A 9,482-nucleotide genomic window follows, 5' to 3' on the forward strand; every position below is an offset into this window, starting at 1 on the left:
AGTTAAGACCTATACACCCCAGGTGGGTGACACACAATTGAGAGATTAATTACAATTGCAGAGGTTCTCCCCAAGGAGTGAGGGGTCTGAGCCCCACATTGGGATCCTCAGGTTGGAAGTCCCATGCCAGGAAGACAAGCCCCCAGAATGTTTGGCTTTGAGGGCCAGTGGGGTTTACTTCCAGGAGACCCAGAGGGCTGTGGGAAATAGAGACTCCACTCTTAAAACAGTGCACACAAAATTTCACATGCTCTGGGACCCAAGGCAGAAGCACTAATTTGAAAGGAGCCTAGGTGAGACCTACCTGCTGATCTTAGAGAGTCTTCCAAAGAGGCAGGAGGAAACTGCAGCTCATGCTGGGGACATAGACGCTGGCAGCAGCCATTTGGGGAGCTCATTCTACTACGTGGACAGTGGTGCTGGCACGCGCCATCTTTGAATCCTTCCTCTAGTTTATTAGCCTCAGGACCAGGTCCTGCCACAGACCACCAGCTTGTAGGCACCAGTGCTGGGATACCTCAGGCCGCACAATTAACTGGGAGGGACACAGCCCCATCCATCAGCAGATAGGCTGCCTTAAGACCACCCGAGCCCACAGCTGCCCCTGGACATGGCCCTGGCCCCACTCACCAATGCACAGGCACTAGACCCAAGACCCCCAGGACCATGCAGCCAGACCCCAGGACCCAGCTCTGCCTGCCAGTGAGGTGGCACTAGCCCCAGGACCTAGCTTTACCTACTGGTGGGTGGGCACCAGCCCCATGATATCCTGTACCCCGACTCCACCCACCAGTGAACCAGACACCAATGGTTCTGTAGCCGGCCACCTTGTGACCTGGCCCTGCCACCAGTGGCCAGTAGCCTCTACACAAGGCATGGCCTGACAACAACCAGACTGGGGGCCAACCATGCCTACCACACTGCCCACAGTACTCAGCTCACCACAACAGAAGGACCCACAAAGCCCACACAGGGGGCACCCCTAGAGCATATAACTCTGGTCTCACACACACACACACACACACACACACACACACACACACACACACACACCTCATGGTAACCACATACTAAAAGTCTCTAATAGATAAACATACGAAAAAGAAAAAAGAATCCAAACGTACCACTAAAGATACCAATCAAGTCACCAGGGAAGAGAACAAAAGAAGAAATGAACAAAACAGAACTATAAAAACAACCCAACAAGCAATTAACAAAATACATATCAATAAATACCCTAAATGTAAATGAACTAAATGTTCATTTCATTGTCTTTCAATCAAAAGACAGAGAGTGGATAAATGAATAAAAAAAAGAAAAAGAACCATATATATGCTATATACAAGAGACTCATTTAAGATCTAAAGATACACAGACTAAAAATGAGAGGATAGAAAAAGGTATTCCATGCAAACAGAAATCAAAAGAAAGCTGGGGTAGCAATACTTACATCAGACAAAATAGAATTTAAAACAAAGACTGTTACAAGAAACAAAGAAGAATATTACATACGGATCAAGGGATAAATCCAAGAAAAAGATATAACAATTATAAATATATATGCACCCAATGTAGTACTACCTAAATACATAAAGCAAATATTAACATGCATAAAGAAAGAAATTGGCAGCACGATAAAAACAGAAGTGAAAAAGGAGAGTTACAACCAGCACCACAGAAACACAATGATTACTATGAATAATTATATACCAATAAAATGGACAACCTAGAAGAAACGGACAAATTCTTAGAAAGGTACAATTTCTCAAGAATGAAGCAGGAAGAAATAAAAAATATGAACGGACCAAGTACCAGTGATGAAACTGAATCAAACAAAAGTTTTGATTCCAACAAACAAAAGTTCAGGACCAGATGGCTTCACAGGTGAATTCTATGAAGCATTTAGAGAAGAGTTAACACCTATCCTTCTCAAACTATTCCAAAAAATTGCAGAAGGAATACTTCCAAACTGATTCTATGAGGCCAGCATCACCCTTCTACCAAAGAAAATTACAGGCCAATATCACAATATCACTAATGAACAAAGATGCAAAAATCCTCAACAAAATATTAGCAAACCAAATCCAACCATACATTAAAGGATCATACACTGTAATCAAGTGGGATTTATCCCAGGGATGCAAGGATGTTCAATATCCACAAATCAATCAATGTCATACACCAAACTGAAGGAAAAAAAAAGCTTCAGACAAAATTTAACAACCATTTATGATAAAAACTCTCCAGAGGGAGAGGGAATATACCTCAACACAATAAAGGCCATACATGTTAAGTCCAGAGCTAACATCATACTCAATAGTGAAAAGCTGAAAGCATTTCCTCTAAGACCAGGAACAAGACAAGGATGCCTACTCTCACCACTTTTATTAAACATAGTATTGGAAGTCCTATCCATAGCAATCAGACAAGAAAAAATTAAAAGTAATTCAAATTGGAAAGGAAAAAGTAAAACTTACTATTTGCAGATGACATGATTACTATACATAGAAAATCCTAATGATTCCAATAAAAATATACTAGAGTTCATCAATGAATTCAGTAAAGTTGCAGGATACAAAATTAATAAACAGTTTGTTGCATTTCTGTATTCTAAGGAAGAACTCTCAGAAAGAGAAATTAAGGAAACAATTCCATTCACAATTGCATCAAAAAGAATAAAATACCTAAAAATTAACCTGCCTAAGGAGGTAAAAGACCTGTACCAGGACAACTATAGGATGCTGATGAAAGAAACTAAAGATGACATCAGCAGATGGAAGGATACATTGTGTTCATGAATTAGAGGAATTCATATTGTTAAAATGACCAATGGCATTTTTCACAGAACTAGAACAAATAATTTTAAAATGTGTATGGAAATATAAAAGACCCTGAAAAGCAAAAATAATCTTGACAATGAAAAACATAGCTGGAGGTATCATGCTCCCCAACTTCAGATGATACTACAAAGCTACAGTTATCAAAATAGTATCATACTGGCACAAAAACAGACACATATATTAATGGAACAGAATAGAGAGCCCAGAAATAAACCCACAAATTTATGCTCAATTAATCTATGACAAAGGAGGCAAGAATATACAATGGAGAAAAGACAGTGTCTTCAATAAGTGGTGCTGGGAAAACTGGACAGCTACATGTAAAAGAATGAAATTAGAACACTCCCTAACACCATACACAAAAATGAACTCAAAATGGATTAAAGACCTAAATGTAAGGTCAGACACTATAAAACTCTTAGAGGAAAACACAGGCAGAACAATCTATGACATAAACACAGCAACATCTTTTTTGAACCACCTCCTAGAGTAATGAAAATTAAAACAAAAATTAAACAAATGGGACCTAATTAAACTTAAAAGCTTTTGCACAGAAAAGGAAACCATAAACAAGACAAAAAGACAACCTCCAAAGTGGGAGAAAATATTTGCAAACGAAGCAACTGACAAAAGATTAATCTCCAAAATATACAAACAGCTCATACAGCTCAATATTAAAAAAAAAAACCCAAACAACCCAATCCAAAAATGGGCAGAAGACCTAAATAGACATTTCTCCAAAGAAGATATACAGATGGCCAACAAATACATGAAAAGATGCTCAACATCACTAATTATCAGAGAAATGCAAATCAAAACTACAATGAGATATCAGCTCACACCAGTCAGAATGGCCATCATCAAAAAATCTACACACAATAAATGCTGGAGAGGGTGTGGAGAAAAGGGAACCCTTTTGCACTGTTGGTGGGAATGTAAACTGATATAGCCACTATGGAGACAGTATGAAGGTTCCTTAAAAAATGAAAAATAGAACTACCATATGACCAGCAATCCCACTACTGGGCGTATACCCTGAGAAAACTACAGTCAAATAGAGACATGTACCACAATGTACATTGCAGCACTATTTACCATAGCCCAGACATAGAAGCAACCTAAGTGCTCATCGACAGATGAATGAATAAAGAAGATGTGGCACATATATACAATGGAATATTACTCAGCGTTAAAAAGAAACGAAATTGAGTTATTTGTAGTGAGGTGGATGGACCTAGAGTCTGTCATACAGAGTGAAGTAAGTCAGAAAGATAAAAACAAATATTGTATATTAACACATATATGTGGAACCTAGAAAAATGGTATAGATGATCTTACTTGCAAAGTAGAAATAGAGACACAGACGTAGAGAACAAAAGTATGGATACTCAGGGGGAAAGGGGGAGTGGGATGAATTGGGAGATTGGGATTGACATATATACACTACTGATGCTATGTATAAAATAGATACCTAATGAGAACATACTGTATAGCACAGGGAACTCTACTCAGTGCTCTGTGGTGACCTAATTGGGAAGGAAATCCCCAAAAGAGGGGATAGATGTATATGTATAGCTGATTCACTCTGCTGTACAGCAGAAACTAACACAACATTGTAAAGCAACTATATGCCAATAAAAGTTAATTTAAAAAAGAAAAAGAAAAAGACCCAACTATATGCTGCTTAGGAAAAATTCATTTCATGCTTAAGGACACACAAAGACTGCAAATGAAGGAATGGATGCAATGCAAACCAAAAAAAAATGCTGGGGTACCTATAGTTACATCAGACAAAATAGACTTTAAGACAAGACTGTAATAAGAGACAAAGAAGGCCACTGTATAATGATAAAAGGGTCAATCCAACAGGGTATAACATCTGTAAATATTTATTCACCCCCAATATAAGCACTTAAATATATAAAGTAAATATTAACAAACTTAAAGGGAGAAACAGACAGCAAAACAATAATAGTAGGAGATTTCAATACCACACTCTCATCAGTAGAGAGAGCATTCAGACAGAAAGTTGATGAGAAAACACTGGATTTAAATAACATGTTAGCCCAGATAGACTTAATAGACATTTCCAGAACATTCCATCCAAAAGCAGCATAATACACATTCTTCTCCAACACACATGGAACATTCTCCAGGATAGATCATATGTTAGCCACAAAACAAGTCTTAATAAATATAAGAAGTTTGAAAATATGAAATCATATCAAGCATCTTCTCCAGCCACAATGGTATAAAAGTAGAGATTAATTACAATAAGAAAACTTGAAAATACACAAATATATGGATATTAAACATCATCCTACTGAAAAACTGATGGGTCAAAGAAGAAATTAAAAGCAAAGTAAATATCTTGAGATAAATGAAAATGGAAATAAAATATATCAAAACTTATGGGATGCAGCAAAAACATTTCTGAGACAGAAGTTCATGGTGATAAATGCCTACATTAAGAAACAAGAAAAACCTCAAATAAACAACATAACTTTATACCTCAAGAAACCAGAAAAAGAACAAATAAAATCCAAAGTTAGTAGAAAGAAGGAAATAACAAAGATCACAATGGAAATAAATGATTGGAGACTAAAAAGACAATAGAAAAGATCAATGAAACTAAGAGTTGGTTCTTTGAAAAGATAAATAAAATTGACAAACCTTTAGCTGGACTCACTAAGAATAAAAGAGAGAGGACTCAAACAAAATCAGAAATGAAAGAGGAGACATGGTAACTTATACTGCAGAAATACAAAGGATCTGGGCTTCCCTTGTGGTCCAGTGGTAAAGAATCCACCAGGGTTCCGTCCCTGGTCAGGGAACTGAGATGCTGTGGGGCAACTAAGCCCGCATGCCACAACTACTGAGCTTGCGTGCCTCAACTAGAGCCCACATGCTGCAAGCTACAGAGCCCACGTGCTCTGGAACTCACGCACCACAACTACAGAGCCTATGCGCCCTGGAGCCTGCACACCACAACTAGAGAAGAGAAAACCTGCATGCCACAACTAGAGAAAAGACTGCACACCACAACAAAGAGCCCGCATGCCACAACGAAAGATCCCGCATGCCTCAAGAAAGATCCCGTGTGCCGCAACTAAGACCTGACACAGCCAAAAATAAATTAATAATTAAATCTTTAAAAAAAGAAAAAAAGAAATACAAAGGATCATAAGAGACTACTATGAACAATTATACACCAAAAAATTGGACAACTTAGAAGAAATGTATAAATTTCTAGAAACATACAACCTACCAAACTGAATCATGAAGAAACAGAAAATCTGAGTAGATCTGTTACTAGGAAGGAGGTGGAATTAGTAATAAAAAAATCTCCCAACAAACAAAAGTCAGGAACAGATGGCTTCACTGGTGAATTCTACCAAACATTTAAAGAAGAATTAATAACAATCCATCTCAAACTCTTCCAAAAAATATAGAAGAGGAGGGAACACTTCCAAACTCATTTTACAAGGCCAGCATTACTCTGATATCAAAACTAGACAAGAACACAACAAGAAAAGAAATTACAGGCCAATATTCTTGATGAACATGGAGGCAAAAATCCTCAACACTGCATATTTAATGCTCTGTGGAGATGCCCAGCCAGGGTGTACAACCCAAGGACAGTGCGGAGCTGGTCCCTACCAACAACTTGGCTTTGTACAAGGAAGACCTCAGCAGCAAGATTACAGAACAAAAAAGGCAGCAACAGAACAGCAACATATTTTCTTGCAGATTGAACAGAAATGCTTTCTGAAAGCAAAAATATATTGGATGAGCTGAGGAAAGAATACCAAGAAATAGTAAACTCAGGGAAGACCAAATCAAGAAATAGTAAACTTAAATTTGCATAGAAATGGGTGGCATTTGTTGTGCAGTAAGCTTTTCTGTTGAGCATTTCAGCAAAGATTTGAAAGAGGATTTACTGTGTAATCTTAAATGGTGGGGATCCAATAGTAGTAAACAGTTGTTAAAGTCTAATGTTAATTACCAGTGTTTATTTTCTGGTCATGTCCTTCACTTAAGAGGGGTGTTGACCGCCCAGCCTGTGGAAGATGAAAGAGGAAATGTATTCCTGTGGAATGGAGAAGTCTTTAGTGGAATAAAGGTTGAAGCTGAAGAGAATGATACTCAAATAATGTTTAATTATCTTTCCTCTTGTAAGAATGAATCTGATATTTTGTCACTCTTCTCAAAAGTCCAACGTCTTTGGTCTTTTATATATTATCAAGCATCTAGTCATTCTTTATGCTTTGGTAGGGATTTTTTTGGTCATCTTAGCTTGCTTTGGCATTTTAGTAATTTGGGCAAGAGTTCCTGTCTCTCTTCAGTTGGCACCCAAACATCTGGAGTGGCCAATCAGTGGCAAGAAGTTCCAGTATCTGGAATTTTCAGAATTGATCTCAAGAATACTTCCATTTCCAAATCAGTTGTTTTAAATTTGTATCCTTGGAAATAACTCTAGGGAGGATGCTATCAAAGAATGTGTTAATAGCCTGACTCAAATTTCAGCAGACTTGTCAACATTTATATCAGTGGTAGCAAATGAAGCCAAACTGTATCTTAAAGAACCTGTTGTCCCTTTAAATATGACGTTGCCACAAGCTGCATTTGAGATCCATTGCAGTAGCATTTCCAGCGTCCCACCGACAAGAGAGACCCTTCAGGTCTTTCTTATTGATGGACACATGAAGGAAGGAGTTCAGCAGTTCATTGATGTCCTGAGTATTGCAGTCAAGAGACGTGTCTTGTGTTTACCTAGGAATGAAAACCTGACACCAAACAAAGTTTTGAAAACTAGTAATAGAAAAGCAAATGTTGCAATCCTATTTTCTGGGGGGATTGAGTCCATGGTTATTGCAGCCCTTGCTGACCATCATATTCCCTTAGGTGAACCAATTAATCTTCTTAATGTGGCTTTCATGACTAAAGAAAAGACCATACCAGCTAGTTTTAACAAAAAAGGGAGAAAACAGAAAATCATTGTGAAATACCCTCTGAAGAATCCTCTAAAAATGTCGTTGTTGCTGCTAGTCCTGGTGAACAATTCAACATACCAGATCGAATCACAGGAAGAAGAGGACTGAAGGAATTACAAGCTGCCAACCCTTTTCGGATGTGGAATTTTGTTGAAATTAATGTTTCTCTAGAAGAACTGCAAAGATTAAGAAGAACTCGAATATCCCACTTCATTCAGCCTTTGGATATAGTGTTGGATGATAGCATTGGCTGTGCAGTATGGTTTGCTTCTGGAGGAGTTAGTTGGTTAGTGACCCAGGCTGAAGCAAAACCATATTAGAGCAGTGCAAAGGTAGTTCTCACTGGAATCGGTGCAGATGAGCAGCTTGCAGGTTATTCTCGTCATCGTGCCTGCTTCAACACACACGGGCCAGAGGAATGAATAAGGAAATTGCGATGGAACTGGGTTGAATTTCTTCTAGAAATCTTAGTCGTGATGACAGTTATTGGTGATCATGGAAAAGAAGGAAGATTTCCTTTCCCGCATGAAACTGTGTCCTTTCTAAATTCCCTACCAGTTTGGGAAAGGGCAAGTTTGACTTTACCCCATAGAATTGGTGAAAAACTGATTTTGCATCTTGCAGCAGTGGAACTTGGTCTTACAACCTCTGCTATTCTGCCAAAATGGGTCATGCAATTTGGATCCAGAATTGCAAAAATGGAAAAGAATAATGAAAAGACATCTGATAAATGTGGAAAGCTCCAAGTCATTTCTTTAGAAAACCTTTCTATTGAAAAAGAGATTAAAATGTAGTATTTCATAGTGTAACATTTACTGAATGATGATTTTAAAAAAATAAAATACTCTGCTTCTTTGAAAACAAACAAAAACTCCTCAACAAATATTAGCTAACCAAATTCAACAATACATGATTAAGTATACTGTTATCATAAATTTATACCATGATCAAGTATGATTTATTCCAGGCATGTAATGATGGTTCAATGCCTGCAAATCAATCAATGTGTGATACACCACATTAACAAAATGAAGGATAAAATCATATGATCATCTCAATAGATGCAGAAAAAGCACTTGACAAAATTTAACATCCATCCCTGATAAAAATGCTCAATAAACTGAGTATAAAGGGAATGTACCTCAACACAATAAAGGCCATATATTACAAGCCCACAGCAAACACTGTACTCAATGGTTTAAAAAAAGAAAGAAAGAAAGAAAGAAAGAAAGAAAGAAAGAAAGAAAGAAAGAAAGAAAGAAAGAAAGAAAGAAAAGAAAGAAAGAAAGCTTTGCTTCTAAGATCAGAAACAAGACAAAGATGCCAACTCTTGCCACTTTTATTCAACAGTGGAAGTGCTAGCCAGAGCAATAGTCAAGAAAAAAAAAAGCCATCCAAATTGAAAAGGAACATGACATTTGCATCTATTTGCAGGTGACATGATATTATATATAGAAAACCCTAAAAACTCCACCAAAAAAAAAAAAACCTGTTAGAACTAATAAATGAATTCAGTAAACTTGAAGGATATAAAATCAATATACAAAAGTTAGTTGCATTTCTATACACTAATAATGAACTATCAGAAAGAGAAATTAACAAAACAGTCACATTTACAATTGCAAAAGAATAAAATACCTAGAAATAA

General features: G+C 37.3%; 1 pseudogene; it reads left to right on the top strand.

Annotated features, from left to right (window-relative positions):
- Positions 1–6,711: 6,711 nt before the first annotated feature.
- LOC132524169 (asparagine synthetase domain-containing protein 1-like) lies at positions 6,712–8,628 on the top strand (annotated as a pseudogene).
- Positions 8,629–9,482: the final 854 nt, after the last annotated feature.

This window comes from Lagenorhynchus albirostris, chromosome 8 (assembly GCF_949774975.1).
Source record: "Lagenorhynchus albirostris chromosome 8, mLagAlb1.1, whole genome shotgun sequence".
NCBI classification, from domain to species: domain Eukaryota; kingdom Metazoa; phylum Chordata; class Mammalia; order Artiodactyla; family Delphinidae; genus Lagenorhynchus; species Lagenorhynchus albirostris.